Raw genomic sequence first — 19,719 nt, 5'->3', positions numbered from 1 at the left:
TGGGAAAGAAACTTGCCCGAGCCCCTGCGGTCTTAGCAGAGACGCTCCGCTTTTCGGAGCGCGCTGCCCCAGGCGTGCTCCATTTTGATGCTCTAGAGGGGCGAGGGGCTGCCAGGATCCTCCAAGATGCGGTGGTCTTCTGCTACCGCGAAGGGACGGTAGATTTCTTTCCTCCACGGGGCTCCATTCAGCTGCCATTCATCTGATGCCGTTTGCTGTAGAGATCGCCAGCCCTGAACGGAGGAGATGGAATGGGAGCTGGGGAGACTCATTTACCATGAGATGCGTTGGGCGCAGGGGTGGGTTGTATCGCGCTCAGGACAACAGCCTGCGAAGGGTCCCATCGAGCGAGATGTTTGCCTGCGATTAAGAAGGCAACTAACAAACCCCCAAACTGGCCCTTTCTTTTGCAGACTTCAAACTCTGTGTCCAACTGCTCCGCGTTGGCAAGGCTTTGGGAATTTCGGTTGGTAACGATGCAGTGTTAGTGACCCAATCAATTCGCAAAAGAGAGCTTTCCCGGGTTTAGGGGTCTGGGGGCAGGAGGGAGGGATCATAGATTTTATTTAACCTAATTTGGTTACCATTTAACACAGCATTGCTTCATCTCTGTAATAGCTCTCAGAGTGTCTGCGGGGGGAAAGCCTTCCGGAAGTTGCGTTCTGTCAAGATTATTTTTCATTACTGTAATTTTTTTTACAGTTAAAAAGAAATAAATACTGTTAATCCGGTTCAGTGAGGGGGCACAAAGCCTTTAACTATATATTATTTTACTCATTAAATTTCCTTTGCGGGAGGAAAAAAATCGTGTAATATAATTAATTGCATGTTTATAATATACCTTTGATCGCTTTCTTCTTTTTTTTTTCAAGCAAAGAAAGTCACTGCTGCTGACTATTAACTAATTGTCTTGACAGTTTTTTTTCAGTGGGAATGATTTGGGAGATTAAACACCGTAAATAGAAAAGGCTGAAGGAGGATCTTTTGATATCTCGCAAATCTATTTGTCCACTTTCCGGAAGAGTCCGGGGATCGGGGAATAGAGTTGCTTGTGAACAAAAAAAGAGATGTAGATGTTTGCCTACCAGGTTTGTGGACACTGAATCGCATCAGATTTGAATGTCCTGTTTCCATCCCTTCCCCACTCCCCCAAATAAAATCAAAATAAAACCAGGGAAGTATCAGCACGTCTTATATATAGACTTGGATACTTTGCATTCTTCCTCGCTTCTTACCAAAATAACCCCCCTGTTAACAGCATTAACTCTTCCTATGCCTAGGTCAGGTGAAGGGGAAAACCTATAACTGTATGAATGGGGTTTTCGGTAGAGAAGGTCTCATGGAGATCGCGTTGTGCTGAGCGTGTATGGAAGCGGGGGCACTTGGCGTTTCACAGGGCAGTTCTGCCAGGCGTGGGGAATAATGCAAAACAAGCCTGTGGGGGCTGCTCGCGGCTTTCAACATAGCTGGGGGGGGGAGGGGGGGACGACTCCAGAACAAAATACAACATAGCAACACCGAGCCCGTGTCTGTGCAGTCCCAGGGTTTGGAGCCGGGCTGCAGAGCAAGTGGGGCTAGTTCCCTCTTTCTTGGAGGTGTCGTTACAAGCTTCATAGTCTGGAATGACTTCAGGGCGCCTGAAATGGACCAGCGGGTCCGTGGATGGCCCAGTGACGTGCGCGCGCGAGGTCCCCCCCTCTCTCCCCAGGGGGTTAGGATGCACCAGGCAGGCGTGGGGGTGTTGCAATGGCTCAAGACCCCTTGGGGATCACTCTGGACACTGCCCTCCCGCAGGCTTGAGGAAGGAAAATAACCAGCTCCAACCCCCTCCCCCGCGCCGAAATGAATTGACATCGATTTTGTTGCCTGCCCAGTCTCCTACGAATCACATTTGCTGACCCCCCTCCTTAATTTTTCTTTCCCCCCCCCCCCTTCTGCTCCCGCCGCCTTGCGAGCCTGCACATTGTCACTCAACGGCAGAGTCCGTTCCAATCTAGGCTCCTTTGTGTTCTGTCAACTCTCTGCCTAATTGTGTTCCCCAGTGGATTTGCTTTGATGGATTTACTTCCTTTTATAATTTCCAAGTTATGGATCCTGGTTTTGCCTTTCCAACACTTAATGTGGAAAAAGTGCCCCCTTCTCCCCTGCACTAAAGCTGCGTGTTGCCTGGCTTTCCAACGGGGGCTGCTAGGAAGTTGGCAGTTTTCTTTTTACCTTGGCCTTGTTGTTTTCCCTTCACAGTTCCTCCTCCCCTCCCCCGCCCCCCAGCCAGCCAACCCCCGCCTCCGCGCCTTCCAACAACTGGTTAAATTTTCACACGGCCATAAATCACCATGTGTTCCAAAGGCAGGTACGGTATAAAATACATCGCAGCATTCCGAGCCAAATGAAACACGAGGAACTTGGTGAATTAAAGGGTAGATTTTATCCTCCTTATACACAAACATCCTCTATAAAGAGTCTTGACGGGGATAAAATCACGATAAAGAATCCTGTATTATATATGCCTGGGGGGAGATTGGGATAAGAAGCAAGGGGGAGGGAGCCGGGGAAGAAATACGGGGTCTTGGACTGGGGCTGGGTGAGCAAGGATTCTGGGAATGGGATGTTCCCTCTGGCTCTCTTTCTACGACATCTCTATACATTCTACATATGCTTGGTATGCCAAACATACTGCAATATAAATTTCACAATGCATGTATCCATCTCTTTGTAGTTCTGTCTATATCTGGCCACCTCTGCACTGTATATATGTGTGTATGCTAGATGCACATAGTGCTTATGTGGATTGGATCAAGATGCTTGGGGACTGAGACTTGGAGCTGGAGAGGGGGCAAAAGATTGGGACTGACTGGGCAAGGAGACTGGCAGCTGGGGGAGATATGGGGACAGGGCGGGACTGGAAGTCAGTTGGGGGGAATGAAGTTCGACAAAGAGACTGGGCCAAGGAGATGGGGGGGAGATCAGGATTAGGAGTGGGGAAGGAGACTGAGATTGGATGATTAGTGGGTGGGGGTTATAGGAAACTGGACTTTGTCTGAGCCAGGAGCCTAGAAGAAGAAGCTTCCAGGGGAAGCTGGGATGAGGAGTCCAGGGAGGGATACTGAGATTGGGAGCTGGGGTGGGGAGAAAAACTGGATGTCAGACTGGGAGATTGGGACTGGCTGAGCAAGGAGACTGGGGATGGAGTGAGGAGCCCAGAGGTACAGAAGTACCTGGAACTGGGTAGTCAAGGAGACTGGGACCAGGATGAGGCACTGGGGATTGGAATAAAGACAGGATGGGGACAAGTTACAGAGGATGGGGCAGAAAGCTCTGTGCCCACTAGAACACACTCCGCTCCAGATCCTGGAATGGAACTCGGTTCCACCATTCTTCTGCTGTCACCAAATAGCTGTGAAACCCACTGGCAAAGTGGGGGTCTCATCATGCCCCTCTAGTGCTGGGCCACATAGAGGATGACAATTTACTGTTGCTATCAGCTAATCAATTAGCTCCAGTGGGAGAAGTATTTGTGGGGGCGCTCAAGGTTCCAACCCTTATGATGACCCATGTGGGTGTCAATGTGATGCCACATGATGAAATTTCAGCTTGCTTGTAAAAAGCCTGTTAAATCACACCAAAAGAAAGCTAACGTTGTGAAATCAAGCACTCAAAAGTTAAGGAATACCAGAATGAGGATTGCCTGTGCAATCATAACTTTGCACCACTGTGTGTATGTATTATGATACCATATTTAATTACAGGACCACATACTGCTTTTTCCATAGGACCCCTGACTCATTCAGTGCACAGAATGGCCCACACTGTGGAGATGAATCAGAATAGCCTAGGGAAGAAGCGTGTTATCTGTTGGGCCCCTGCCTCCTTCCTTGCAGAAGTTGGAAAGTGTGTCGTAAATGAAGTAGGGAATTGCAGGAAGAGAAAGGATGATCTCACGGTTAAGGCAGTTGAATGCTGTCCTGGAGAACTGGATTCTAGCCCTGCCTCTGCCACAAAGTGCCTGTATGATGCTAAGCAAGTCACTTAAACCAAACTTTTCATGTGTTGCCACTAATTGTGGGTTTCTCATGTATAAATACCCAACCTGAGACCTTGATTTGCAGAAGTGCTGAGCACTCACAGCAGCAACTGAAGTCAATGGGGAGCTGAGCGTTGAAGTGCTATATAATGTGAAGCACTCTGAAAAATCAGGCCGTAGGCATTGTAAATTGGGCACCCCAAATTAGTGGACACTATTGACCTTAGTGTCTCTGTGCCGCCGTTCCCATCTGTAAAATGGAACAATAGCACCCCCCCATTCACAGGGGTGATGTGAAAATAGATTCATAAAAGTTTATGAAGCAATCAGATATAATGATGAGCATCATACAAAAGCCAATGAGGATTACTATTAATAATAAAAATAATTACAGTACATAGGGCCACTCATGGAACATTAAGAAGAAAAGAAATTATTGAATAGCTGCTTATTAAGTGAGTACCATCCATCTCTCTGGGGGGTTTGTGGAGGGAAAATAGTATGGGATCATGTCATTAAAGCCTGTATTATAATGCATATGCACAGTGGAGGAGGAACAGATTCTGGCATTTCCTAACTTGTGAGTTGCTTGACTTTGCAACCTTAATGTTTTTAACTTAGTTGTGTGTGTGCATATTAAATATATATAAAATCACTGTAAGTATATAGAATACATAGCAATTTTTTTCAATAATAAGTAGTGATTTGGAATGCCTACCTTAAGATATCTGAAAGAGGCCTGATTTTCAGAAAGTGCTGAGCGCGCACCTCTGAAAATCAGGTGTCTTAGGTTGAGCACTCTGAAATTAAGTCATTGGTCACCCCTGAAAATTTTGGGGAGAGAGGCAGAGAGAGGCAATCTATACATGTTCGACCAGATAAATTGATACATTATTATTTATTTGTACAGCCACATGCTCACTGTTGTCTCTGTGATGAACTCACCTGGATTTGAGTGAACTGAGAAACAAGACTTGTTTACTGCCATTACTTTGTAGAAAACTGTTGTGCAACAGATGTTTGCAATCCAATGCTCTTTCATGAGACTAAGAAGCATTGTATGCTCAGAGACCTATGCTTGTGGAAGGTGTATATTCACATATATGCCTGAGTGGATCCACATCCAGATCAGTGTTTGTATTGCATGTACATATGTGTGTGTATCTGTATAATTGTGAGGTTGTGTGTCTTGGAGTTTGCATGTGTGTTTTTGTGTGTCTGGCTGTGTGTGTAGGTTGGAGTTCATCTGTGTCTCTGTCTTTGAGTCCATAATTACCCCCTGTTAGATTTTTCTATTTCATCAGACTAGGCCAGACTAATGTAGTCCTTTTCCTGTCCAGTTCCTACCATCATTAAATTTCACTTTATTCTGACCAACAGTTACATTTCTGAATGGATGGGAGGGCCAGTATGTGAGCAAGCCAGAGCCAAACACCTAATGCAAATATACAGTTATAAAGTTGGGGTAGGACTTTAGGTTCATTTTAGGAATTGAGGAGATAAATTCCTCTCCCAATCACACCAAGCTAAGTCCAAAGTGATCCAATGAATTACATGGATTTACACTTGTGGAAAGAATTGAGCCCTTAAATTTCAACTGAGATAGTTACCAACTCACTTATGCTTTGCATGGTTGTTTTTGTCCTGGATTTGTATGCTGAGTGGCTATATTATGACCAGTGCTGAAGGAAAGACAGGCCAGCCGAGACAGTTCAATGGTGACAATCACTTTTCTAGTTTCACCCTGATGCTCTTCCTCATCTTGTACTTGTAATCCCGCCTTCCTTTGCAGAGGATAGAAAGTCCATTTGAAAGCAAGGAGAGTTTTATGAGGCCTGGAGCAAATGTACCTTGGGAGCAGGGCCGGCTCTAGGATTTTTGCCGCCCAAAGCAAAAACAATTTTGGCCGCCCCCCCCCCCCCGTTTTTTAATTACCCCACCCCTGGCCCCGCCTCAACTCCGCCCCTTCCCTGCCTCTTCCCCCCAGGCTCTCAAGCCTAGGAGGGAGGGAGGGGGAGATTCCGAGTGGCCGCGGCGCGGGCGCCGCTTCTCCCCCTCCCTCCCAGGCTCTCAAACCTGGGAGGGAGGGGGAGCAGCGGCGTGCGAAATGGCTGTTTCGCGCACCCCGGCTGCTCGGGATCTCCCCCTCCCTCCCAGGTTTGAGAGCCTGGGAGGGATGGGGAGACCCCGAGCAGCCGCAGCGCGCGAAACAGCTGATTCGCGCGCCGCTGCTCCCCCTCCCTCCCAGGCTTTAGAGCCTGGGAGGGAGGGCGAGTAGCGGCGCGCGAGCGGCAGCAGCAGCGGAGGTGAGCCAGGGCGGCCGGGGCACATTTTTAGGGGCGGCATTCTGGCGCCGGCCATGCCGCCCCTAAAAATGTGCCGCCCCAAGCACCAGCTTGTTTTGCTGGTGCCTAGAGCCGGCCCTGCTTGGGAGGCATTCATTGTGCATGGCCTGTTACCATTTGAAAGTGCAGGAGCATAGGAAAGTCTCCTTTGAGTCTTCTACGGACAAAACTACTGTATGGGGGATTGAGATTTCCTCACAAAACCAGGGAATTCGTATGCACAGGACAGACAAATACTTCATAAATTCCTGGGGCTGTGTTCTGCTTTTACTTATACCTGGGAAATGAATGGGTTTGTATGAGTATAATATGGCTCCTGGGCTTTTAAATTTGCCCTACTGGCCTGATCCTGCCCCTGGGGAAAATCAATGGCAAAGCCTCCTTTTTGACTCCACCGGTGCAGGATCAAGTCACCAAGGATCCCAGTCCTTCAGCCAATCAAGCCCACTGTCTTGAGGGAAAGGGAATTCTTCCTCAGAAGGGTTAATGCCTAGCAAAGCCTTTGGAAACTCTTTTTTGGAGGCCATTGGCTCCTCCTCCTGCAAGAGAAGTTATTTTATCTGTATGTGTGTGGAGTGGGGGGATGCTGTAGCGTGTGCCCACTTGTTAGCTGTCTCCTCTTATCTGCTTCTTGGAGATAGGCTCCCTTTCAGACCAGCCATGACCTTCTCCATTAGTTAAACTAATAACTTTTGCAGGCTTTCCCTCACACCCCCCCCCCCATGTTGCCTGTATTATATAATGTTCCCCACATCTTCCCTGGCAACTGTCTCTCTGGATTCCCCATCTAGCAAATCTCCAGCAATCCAGGAAATCTGGATTTTTTGGGAGGGGGGGAGGTTGACTGAAGGGTAAAAGGGGTACAAATTGGCTCCCCAGAAATGCAGAAATTTGGTTGTTGGATGCACCAAGCCAGCTGCAGAAATGCACCAAGCCAGCTGCATTTCTAAAATGATATTAACATAATCACAGCAATATGAGGAAAGGCCCAGGACAAAAGCAAAAGCTTCCAAAGATTCAATCAGAGTCTGTGTTGGGTTACGGATCCTTGTTTGTGATGCAGGGTCGTATTCAGTGGCCCACCCCCTATTTCCAGCTTACCTATAGCATGTTAGAATGCATTGGGGGGACGGATAGCTCAGTGGTTTGAGCATTGGCCTGCTAAACCTAGGGTTGTGAGTTCAATCCATGAGGGAGCCATTTAGGGAACTGGGGTAAAAATCTATCTGGGGATTGGTCCTGCTTTGAGCAGGAGGTTGGACTAGATGACCACCTGAGGTCCTTTCCAACCCTGAGATGCTATGATTCATGATTGTCCATATTAAATATGTTGAAAGGAGGTACATTTTAAAAAAATATCCTGGAGGCTGAAGCCTTTCAAAGTAAAGAATCAAAGAAAATTGTTCAAGTGAAGGAGAAGATTGGTATTTCCTGGGGGCAGGTATATAGATCAAACTAACTACAACCCAAAACCAAAACTGGCAGAGAACAAATAGTTTTGGGAGGAAATGAAAGGATCACTGAATGTTTTAAAATGAATGGAGGATGTCCATTTCCCAAGTAGTTCTTCAAATGCATGGAAAGGGTTCTTCTCAGGGGATTAGAATTGGACTTTTAGTTCTGAAAAAGAGAAAAAAATTTACAACTTTAGCTGCTATCAACAAATCTCCTTCCACAATATGTAGATCCTTAACAATAAAACCTCCCAAGGAGGAATAGTAGCCTAAAGTCTATTCCTCAGTAAGAAAGGTAATGAACAGGAAAGGCAGAGAAGCAAAATAAATCTGTTTTTCGTTTTCTATGACTTGCAACAAGTTCCTCTCTACTGTACATCTGAATTTGGCCCTGTCTCGTTAGCACTGTTGAGAGGATGAGGAGCTTCAAAGTGCAGTTGGTAGCAGGACTAATATAGCGGTATGATTAAAACTGCATGCACTAGAAGGGTCGAACTTTGAACTTTGCATGAGACTTGGCTAGCTAGACAAATAATGTAGCCACTATTAAAGGGTATATAGGAATCTGGCTCGACAGCCAGGCGGATTTGGAGCTGCGTTCAAAGATTCCAGGGACTGAAAGCAGTTGGCAAATTTGTTTCTGTTTTTTCCCCTCCAGCCCCTAAAAAGTCCATCCAGTTTCTTTATCTGAATAGAAGACCATTTTACATAAGGAAAAGGAAAAGCCTTCAGATTACTAACCCTCCCAAACCACCAGAATAGCAACATTTCCTCTTCTCTCTCCTTGGTTATGAGCAAGGCTTCAACAATGGCGAACCCACTAATAATCTTGTGGAAAGAGAAAGAGGTCACTTTAGGGAGAAAAAGGTTATTGAGGCGTTAAATAAATCAAAACACTTTGTTCCCCAAACATCTCCCCCGTGCAGCAGCAACAGCAGGAGTCGGACCTAACGCTCTTGTCATTTTGAAAACAACCCTGTTAATCAGGGAAGAGGGATTAATCCACAGGACACTTTAAAGAAAAGCTGGGGCATTAACCCTGTGCCCTAGTACAATTCCCCCAAGAAGCATCTGGTACTTATATCACAACATGGGGATTAGCTTTCTCCAGGCAAGTGTACAGGATCAAAGGGGCGGTTCTGTGATATACATAGATCTCTCAAGATCTTCCACTGTCCAGTCTGTGTGTATATGTCGTGTACACCTACGTACAGCATGTATGTGTGTGTATGTATCTATGTGTGTGTGTGTATATGTCGGTAAATCTTTATTTAGCTAGGTAGCAGAGCCAGGCTCGATAGATGGATAGATAGGCTTGATTTAGGTATAGAGATATACAGGAGAGAGAGAGATTGTATTTAGATAGATATGTACATGATAGATAGGTAGATGGGGAGAAAAGGACTTTAGGTAACAGGACTGAGCGGTAGGTTTGAAGGTAGAGAGATGCCACCAGAAAGATACAGTATCCCTAAATATGGAGGGAAAGAGTCTATGGAGTCAGCCACACGCAAAGCACAAACTTGATCTTGATTTCACTAGGAGGGCGGTGAAGCACTGGAATGCGTTACCTAGGGAGGTGGTTGAGTCTCCTTCCTTGGAGGTTTTTAAGGCCCGGCTTGACAAAGCCCTGGCTGGGATGATTTAGTTGGGAATTGGTCCTGCTTTGAGCAGGGGGTTGGACTAGATGACCTCCTGAGGTCCCTTCCAACCCTGATATTCTATGATTCTATGATCTCTGGGTGGGAAAATGTGCCGCCCATTATCTCCTCCTCTCCCAAGAAATCCCCTGGCAGCCTCGCTAGAGAAGCACTGAAAGCACCACGTTCCAGAAGGCGAAGCAAAGCAGTGGTGACTTTGTTTCTTTGGGGTTCCTTTGCTGTCCCCCGTGGGTCTCTGAGAACTCCCAATGAATGCGGCTCGGCTCTTCCTCCACCCCTGGAACTGTCCAAGGAGAGAGGCCATGCAGGGCCGGAAGCAAAGTGGCCCCATGTCTTCAAATCCCGCTTCTGAAAAGCGTCTCGTTCGGTTTGCTTTTCAAGGGCAAACGTCAAACCGCGGCTCTTTGGGATCAATCACTCTCCGCTCCCGCACTCATTAAAATCCTACTTTCCAGCCTGAACTCATCAGCTCCTTTGCCTCTCTCTGATTCATTCTCGAATAGTTCTTATGTTGGGGGGGGGGGGTTTCAGACGTCTATTTCCTACGGAGCTCCGGGCATGACGACAGCCCCACTGGTGGGCAATAGACCCTGCTGGGCTCAGAGGCACAAAATGCATCTTCACCTTAATTCCAAGCTTCACCTTAACTCCCAGTTAGAAAACTCCCGGGATCCTTGGTGGGACTTTTCAACCACGCGGCACAGAAAACTCTGCAGAAGGGCAGCCAAGTAGCCTTCCCGAGCACTGATTGCCCCTGCCCCTGCCTTACCCATCCTGGGCTATTTAGACTTTAGGCCTCACAGTGTTTCCTTGGCTAGATCGTAAAAAGATTTACAAGACACAGTTAACCCGGCAATAAAAACAATTAACGTTAATGGCACCTCGGGTTTTTTTTTCTTTTCTTTTCTTCGCGGAGTTAAGTCGCCCGTGTGCAGTATGCGGGATCTCCCCGCTACCCCGTGGAAATAGCTTCTCTAGGCTCCAGTCGGGACGGATAATGGCTTTGGGTGGGAAACAGGGGCTGGGCTTTCTTTCATCACCACCACCGCAGCATTCGGCAAGCTCGCTTCGGGCCCCCCGAAGACCGTCGCTTGAGGGGTGAAGGGCTCTGTGCTGGAAAGGATGGGGGGGAGAATCTAAGCGAGAAGCGGAGAGGTCAAATGGGGATCGGGGAGAAAGAGACAGAGAGAGCGGTGCGGTGAGGGAAAGAGAAACTGAGTCAGGAAGAGAGAGAACAGGGAGGAGATATTGGGGCGGAGAGAGAGAGAGAGACCTCCCTGGTGTTAGAATCATAGAATCTCAGGGTTGGAAGGGACCGCAGCAGGTCATCTAGTCCCACCCCCTGCTCAAAGCAGGACCAATTCCCAACTAAATCATCCCAGCCAGGGCTTTGTCCAGCCGGGCCTTAAAAACCTCTAAGGATGGAGATTCCACCACCTACGTAGGTAACCCATCCCAGTGCTTCACCACCCTCCTAGTGAAAGTATTAAAAGATGCATGAAGCCCCATCTCTCGCCCCTACCTGCACTCCTGTCCAGACCCACCTGCTGGCAGCCTCAGGTGCCAGACTGGGGGGGGGGGCGCCATTGGACCCAGAGTTTCAAATTTTTTCCCAAGTGAGGGGGGAAGGAGAACGTCATTTGAGCTCCCCGCCTCAGGTGCCAAAATGTTGTGGGCCAGCCCTGCCTGCTGGTGCCCGAACGGTCGCCTGCCTGAACAAACCCCTCTGGCTGGAGTAGCAATAGTAATTACACCAGTCAACCGGCAGGACACATGAGCCGACCCCTGGCATCTCCGGGGGCTGCTTTTCTTTTCGGAGCTCTGCCTGTAATGCAGAGAAATCTGGATCCTTCCCCACCCACAGCAGCATCACCCCCAAATCCCCAGCAGAGCCCACCTTTGGCTCTTTGGCTTTCTAGGGGGGCGGCCCTGTCCCCCCTGACCTCCCTCCTCCAAGGAGCCTGCTCTTTTGTGCTCTAGCCCCTCTTGCATTTCTCAACTACTCACATCGGTGGCCCAATGTTAGCAGCAAACCAAACACAGACAAATTGCTCCCCAGGTCATTCACTCCCTCGCCCCGACCCCAACACACACTCCAGTGAGGAGCCGCGTCTATCCCTCAGAAGAGGGATAAGAGCATCTTTAGGTTGAGTTTCTGAAAAGCTCAGCCCTGGCTACAAATTACTTGGCTGATTATGGGAGATCTGCCCTGCGCCATGTTCCACACAAGAGTCCCCAGAGCTACTGATGAGTCTTTATCCCCTTTCCCACTTCTTTTTCTCTCTTCTCCCTCTTGCTTTTTCTTAGCAGAGGTATTAAGGAACTTCCTTAGCCCCGGGATTTGTCCAACAGGTGAGCAGGGCCGGCTCCAGGTACCAGCGAAGGAAGCAGGTGCCTGGGGTGGCCAATAGAAAGGGGCGGCACTCCATCCCGTATTGGGGCGGCACGTCCGGGTCTTCGGCGGCAATTCGGCGGCGGTTCCCTCATTCTGTCTCTTCCTCTTCAGCGGCACTTCGGCGGGAACTCAACCATTTTGTTGTTGTTGGTTTTTTTCGCCGCTTGGGGCGGCAAAAAAGCTGGAGCTGGCCCTGCACATGAGGCAGGGGATGGAAGTTTGCTCTCTGCTGTTTCTGTCCTAGGATGGTGATGCTTTCCTCTCTAACACTGAGTGAGTGGCCTGCACGATATCTATCTTAGAAATTATAGAGACAAGGTCAGTGAGGTCATATTTTTATTGGGCCAACTTCTGTTGGTGAAAGAGACCAGCTTTCAAGCTACACAGAGCTTGTCTCTTTCACCACCAGAAGTTGGTCCAATAAAATAAATTTCTTCACCTACCTTGTATCTGTAATATCTTGGGAACAACAGGGCTACAACTGCAAACATATACTAGAAATTGTGAAGTGCTTTGACAGCTGCTGATGGAAAGTGCTCTAAAAGAGCTAGGTGGTATTATTATTATTATTTATTATTATCACGATCTATGGTGCCCAGGCTATATTGTATTGTATAATGAGGCTCTATTGTAATTGTTTCCTTTCACTAAGATATGGTCATTAGTTTACAAGCAAATTACAGTCATTTCCCAGTTGTCATTAAGGCTTCTTTTAAAAAGCGCTTCTTCCTTTTAGTTCTTGTTCACATACAGATCCATTCCACATGATTCCTTGGTTTCTCCTGGGGTATGCTGAACTGCTCCAACTTTTCCTAATTGTCAGTTTCTTGTATCTTTTTCACTACAGCTGTTATTTATTAAACAAGCTGCAGGATTAATTTTTATGGCAAGTATACTTTTATATGCACTGTACATACAAAATAATTGTCTTATGCCCTCTGGTTAAAGAAAAGAAACGTGTGCAATACAACACAGCACAAACTTTCAGTTCAAACGGCTTCAAGTTTGGGCCTCTCTAGGTTTCTCTGGTCAAGATTACAGTGAGAAAATGATCTGATCTCTCAGCTGTTGAAGGCATTGGGAGGTGCACAAAGGGATCTGTTTGTCAGTCAAGACTGATTTGGGAAGAATCAGCAGACACTGAAAGCTGTGTGTGTACCAGAGAGAGAGAGGTGCCCATCGTACTGTGCGTGTGTATGCGATCCTGTGTCAAGACACTATTAGTAGCACCCTGGTCACTGATGTCATTGCAGCATGAAGAAGGCTACAGGGTCAGCTATGAGCAATTAACCACTTTCTGTTGGGGGATTGTGAGCACCTGGGGGGTAATCACTGGGTTAAGGATGTAATTGGGAGGATATAAATGGAAGAAGCAGACAGTAAGGGAAAGCTCGGTAGGAAAACTTGCAGGGTGAGGGGTGGAGGCAAGAAGGCTACGGGGAAACCACGTCTTGCTCTAAGTCTGCAGTATTCTGTTATACTTTGCAAGAAAGGAATAAATACATAGGTGATGAATAGGGTAACAACCTGGTGTGTGTTTGTGACTGAGGCCAGGCAGTAAAGTACCTTGGGTAGTGACAGAGGCACCCTGTGGCATAGTAATGTGTGTGTGATCCTTGTGATACTCTGCAAACATGTCTACATGCAAACTAGAATCAAAATTTGCTTAATCCAAACTAAAGGTTTAGTTAAAGTGGTGCAAACCCCTGTGTGGACATGTTTATTTTAGTTTAAACTAGGTTTATTTCAGTTGAATTTAACTTGATCAGGAACAGGTTTAAGAGAACCCAAATGAGCCTCTCTTAAACCATAATAAGAGTGTCCACACAGAGGGTTGCTCCAGTTTAACTAAATTGATTTCAAACTCAATTTCAGTTAAGAGGGTGCAACTTTCTCTCAGAGGCAAGGCGCTGTCAGCACACTAAGGTTGTACTGCTTTAATCATGCTGGTATTGTAGTGTGGATGCAGTTATATCAATATTAAGGTACTTATAAAAGAATAGCTTATTCCTGTATGAGAAGGAGAATAAGCTATGCTGATGTAGCATTTTTATAGCGATATAACTGTGGCCACACTAGGAATTGTTTGGGTATAACTTCATCAGTAAAAAAAAAAAAATCAAAAAATCACACCCCTAACTGAGACAATAAATGCATAGGCCAGGCCCTGGTTATTTCCATTACAGTTTGACTGAAGAAAAACGTGTGTGTGTATGGCTGTCTATCTGTACTATAGTGGCATAACTATAGACACAGCCTATGCCAATGGAAAGCGTTTTCTGTTTGTGTAGGAACATCATCTTCCCCGAGTGACAGTAGCTAGGTACACAGAAGCTTTCTTCCATCATATAACTGTGTCTACACTGGGAGCTAGCTAGAAGAGTGTGGACTTTTCACACCGTGCCTGACATAGCTATGTTGGTTTAAATTTTAAGTGTAGACCAGGCCTGAGAGAGAGAGAGATCTCCCCATGGTGCTGTGTGTGTGTGAAATGTGTACTGTCCTTTCTCTACCAAGTCATAGGGTACACCATGAAATCTTTGTTTCTCTTTCAATGTCAAAAAGGATTTCCTCCCCCTTCAAATAAGGGAATTAATTTCCAAGAAAGTAGAAATGTCAATGGCAGAAATAAATCAAAATTGGACAGAGGATGAGCATTATCCAAAGTGGAGCAATTTAGTAAGATTGTTCCCCTCCCCCCAACCCAATGAAAATTAAATTATTAGCCCAGTAGTATAAATGATAGGGCAGTAGCAGTTGGAATCACTGTTTGGGATGAGTTCATTAGAAAGATGGCTTTAAAAAATAAAGGAGGATTTAAAAAAAATGATATTCTACTGTACTGATCATTGAATGGACTTTCACATATCAGTGATGGAATAATAAATACATTTCTACCAATGATAGATATATAAATAGCCAGACCTTTTCTTTCTTGGGTTAAAGCTGGAGAAAATCTCTATTAATATTCAAACATCAGAATAGATTGTATGTAAAACATCACCTGGAAATATAGTATTTGTTATCAGTGAGCTCACCAGTTACAAACAGTAAAAGTGTTGGCAAACTGAAATGAATCATAAAGCACATTCCAATTAGATCTGAAATTTACATACTGAAATCTAGTTGTTTTGTTTTTTGAGCAGTGAGAGGCTCTAACCAAGATAAAGTGTTCTGCTTAAAAATCAACAACTCCAGGATTTTACAAATTGAGATAATATTCTTGGTTAAAAGCTTTACTGAAGGGGGAAAAAAACTGTTCACAAAAATAAATCTTTTTTTGCAGAAATCTAGATCATATCACACCGAGTGTGTAAATACCGTTATAAATGGCATGTATATTTTGAAAGACTTTATGGCCTTCATTTTACGTCTAAGACACAACCCGCAGTGCTAGGTCTAGAGCAGGGGTAGGCAACCTATGGCACGCGTGCCGAAGGCGGCACGTGAGCTGATTTTCAGTGGCACTCACACTGCCTGGGTTCTGGCCACCGGTCCGGGGGGCTCTGCATTTTAATTTAGTTTTAAATGAAGCTTCTTAAACATTTTAAAAACCTTATTTACTTTACAGACAACAATAGTTTAGTTATATATTATAGACTTATAGAAAGAGACCTTCTAAAAATGTTAAAATGTATTACTGGCACGCAAAACCTTAAATTAGAGTGAATAAATGAAGACTCGGCACACCACTTCTGAAAGGTGGCCGACCCCTGGTCTAGAGGCTATGGTGTCTTAGAACTTTTCAAGACAGGGAAATTGACCAGCAGATATATAGTGGTATAATTATACCACTATAACTATGCTAATATAACTCCCTGTCAAGCTGTCCAGCGGTGGCTCAAGAGCATGAGTACCAACCTCATGGGAGGATTGTTAGGAAACAGGGCACAAACTCCAAATCGGTTGTGAGTGCTATCCTTAGATTTCACCCATCAACCATCAAATGTAAACTCCTCATTATAACAGCCAAAACATGGAGTCACAGACAGTTCCCTTGGGTGCTCTGATCTCTCTCGCCACCGCGTGAGCCTACCTTTGTGATGGATTGTCCCTTACACCCAAAATCACAGCACTATTCAGGTTACTCCTAGTCCCAAAGGACCAGTCACTTACCCCAGGTCAATTGTTCTTTAGATCTCACACCAAAGACAATGCTTGTAGCCAATCCTGTAATAAACTAGCTAAAGATGTATTATCCTGGAAAAGGAAACAAGAGAGTTATTTACAAGATTAAAAAAAGTAAACATACATACACACAAATGAGTTCCAATCATAAATTTCAAAATAAAACTATAATAAGCAAGCTCTATATGTCCTTTAGGGCTAACCCAGACAAAGCACTGGGGATCTTTTGTTTATGCTTGGTAATCCTTGCCTCTCAGAGTCCCGGTAGCATAAAGGCACACTTCCTCCTTGCCAGAATTTTCACCTGAATGTTTTTATAAAGTTTTGCCTCCACCTATTTGTATCACCTGAACCGATTTTCAGACACCAGCTAACAACCACTGATTTTCTTCCTGCCTTCATGTTAGGGCTGGTTAGAAATTTTCTGTTGCAGTGGGTTTGCCAACAACCACTTGGGGTTTCGATTCAGCAAAATGGTTTGTAGTAAGGTCTGCTTTCCACACTAAACGTTGCCTTTGGGGAAGCCCCCCGTATTTTTGCATTTTGGCTGGATTTTTTTAAATCTTCTGACAAAAAGTTAAAATTTCCCACGGAGAACGGCGACATAGTTTCATTATTATTTTTGTTTCATTTTCCCATGATAAAAAAAGAAACGCTTCTCTGGCAGCTCTGATTAACTGTATGTTTGTTTCCTGTTTGCCTTCTGTGTGAAGATTATTCATACATTGGGACACTGAGGTCACAGTACAAGTTTACAATTATGGGCCAGATCCTCAGCTGGTGTCAACTGGTCGGTAGCTCCATTGAAATCCGTGAAGCAATGCTGATTTACACCAGCCAAGAATCAGTGCGGTGCAGAATACAGAATGTTCCTTGTCCCTGCCCTGAGGAATTTGCAGTCTCAGTAGTGTAGAGAGCCAGAACCTTAACCGGCATAAATCAACGTACTCCACCGAAACGACTAGAGCTTGGCCCATTTACACCAGCTGAGGTTATGGCCCATGTGGCAGTTCTGCTCCTCCTCCCCACTGCTCTCCAGCATGGACCATGGGTTTAAGCCACAATCTTGCACTAACTATACTGGACCTGCCTCTGATCTTACGCCCACTACTTTTGCACCAGTGTAACCCCTTTTCCACTGAGTTATTTCTGATTTGCACCAGTGTAAGTGAGATCAGAAGTGGAGCCATTGTTTGCTTAAGGATAATGGATGAGAACTTCAGCTGGTGGAATTCAGCATAGATCCTTTGAAGCCCATGCAGCTAGGCCAGTTTACCCCAAGTAAAGATCTGGCCCCATAGCAGGTGGGCAATTCTGCTGCCTTTGGAAAGCAGCAGGCAGACGTCCGTGAACGTTCTCAGGTTCTCACTCACACTAACCTCACCCTCCCTGAAGCTCTGCTACAGGTCTTCTGAACTGCTTGGTCCATGGACAGCCTGAGAGATGCAGGAAACATCCTGAGGGACGCTTACTGAACTCGGGCTATGTCTATGCAGCTGCGCCACTGTAGCGCTTCTGGTGAAGCGGCTCTAAGCCAACGGGAGAGAGCTCTGCTGTCAGGTTCATCACTCCTGCCTCCGTGAGAGGCGGTAGCTGTGTTGTCGGGAGAAGCTCGCCAGCGCTTAGGTCGGTATAACTAATGTCACTTAGGGGTGGGAATAATTCCCACCCCTGAGCGATGTAAACTATACTTCAGTCAATTCTAGTGTAGACGTAGCCTCAGACTACAGCCTGGGGCTGCTAGGCTAGCTTCCTTCCCCCAGCTCCCGGGTCATGGAGCATCACCTCTCAGCACGATCGCCATGGAGAAGGCTGTGATTTCAGGGTGCACGGGAGCTGTGCCGACTTCTGAGTGGTGCAGAACTCAGCTTTGTAGAGGTCCCTTGGCCAATCAGCTCCAGCACAACCCCTTCCTCTTGTGAAGCTGAACTCTGTGCCACAGTCCCTGTGCAGCCCCGTGGTACTATTTTTCGGAGATTTTCCAAGTCAAGTCCAATGCAAGACTGAGATTGAGCTAAACCGAGTGACTTTAGGATCTTTGCCCACATTACAGTAATAAGATTTTGCAAACAACAACAAAACACATGCCTTGAGCTTACAATGTGTGTGAAATGTGTTGATTCCATACACACCGGCTCCTCTTGGTGTTTGAGTAAGCACTTGTACTGGTAGATTGCAACGTCTTGGGTGAGGTGTTTAATAAAGGGGCAAGTACTGCAGTATTATTACTTATTTATTTGTTACCGTAGCGCCTCGGAGCCCTAGTCATGGACACACACACCCCGTTGTGCTAGGTGCTGTACAAACACAGAATAGAAAGACAGTCTCTGCCCCAAGGTAGTCAACAGATGGATAGAGACAGAGTGGGGAGTACAAGGAAACAATGAGACAGTGTTGATCAGCATGCTAGGTAGTGGTCTCAGCACAACAGCCGCATAACCTTTATCAAGTTTTATGTAGGCCTCTGTCTTCATCCCACACTGCAATGGGTTTTGTTTGGAAATTACCCAAATGCATCTGCTCTCACTAGCAGCTCCCGCTTCCTGCTCCAGGAGTCCCACATTATGTTTGGACCGGCCAAGATTATGTGGTACTTATGGGTGCGCGCGCACACACACACACACACAAGCATGGGAAGCAGTCAATATCCGTGCAGTCAATATCTGTGCAATAGTTTCCTTGACCAGGACTCAGTGCTTTCAAGGGCCAAATGCTTTTGAGTCCCACCGAAATCTGTTGAGTTGAGGCAGGGCAGCATCTTGCAATGTTGTGCCCTCAGTGTGTATAGATTCCATCGATTCCTGTTTATTTATGTGTAGACTGATCATTGGTCTTGACTAGAGGCTGTTTGAAATGTACACTAAAAATTAGGGGTCTGATTTGCCGCTATGTTTCTCCAGTTATACACAGCTGTAACTCCTGTGAAATTAACGGATTTACTTTGGTGTAAAACTGGAGTAATGGAGATGTGAATCAGGCCCCAGGTCTCTCAAAGAGTAGCACAATGCTAGTAATGCAGGTGATCCATCAGGCCCAAGGTAACACAGTCAGTGTCAGTTCCTCAAAGGCTTCCTCTCATCTTTCTGCTGGGTCAGATGCCCTTCTTCAGTGTGAGATGCAAACACAACAGAAAGAACTTAACCCAGGAGTTTGTCAGCCTTTAACTCCAATTACATCACACTGACTTCAACCAAAGGAAGAGGAATGGTTTGGAAAGTGGGGAAGCCACAAGAATTAACAGTGTCAACTCCTGGCCTGTCTTCAATAAACTGCAATGGACTGAAGCCACAGCCGCTGTGGATCTGCTTCGGAAACACAAAACCAGGTTAATGTGAAAGGGTCTCTTTGTTGAGTTTGGTGTGTGTGTGTATGGGGGCGGGGGAGGAAGAGGCATTCAGCTGAAGGAAAGCCAGATCTGGAGATAAAGGGTATTCCTGGTAATGACGGTTTAACAATAAGCGGAGGTGGGGCTGAACGCCACCAGAGAAAAGGAAATCTCATCATTACCCCTTCTCTTTGAACACTGCTCCTGCTTTTGTGAAAAATGCCATGAGATCTTTAATGTCCACAAATGGTCAGGATTTGGGGTTTGCCTTATCTTAAATATGGTCTCCTCAGAACCATAGCATCTCCTAGCATGTTGGGGAATTGGGTTAGTACTCACTCAGGGCGGATTGTTACCAGATACGTTCCCATCAGCACTTCCTCCAGAACA

This window comes from Emys orbicularis, chromosome 16 (genome assembly GCF_028017835.1).
Source record: "Emys orbicularis isolate rEmyOrb1 chromosome 16, rEmyOrb1.hap1, whole genome shotgun sequence".
NCBI lineage: Eukaryota > Metazoa > Chordata > Testudines > Emydidae > Emys > Emys orbicularis.
Note: the sequence above shows the minus strand (reverse complement) of the source record.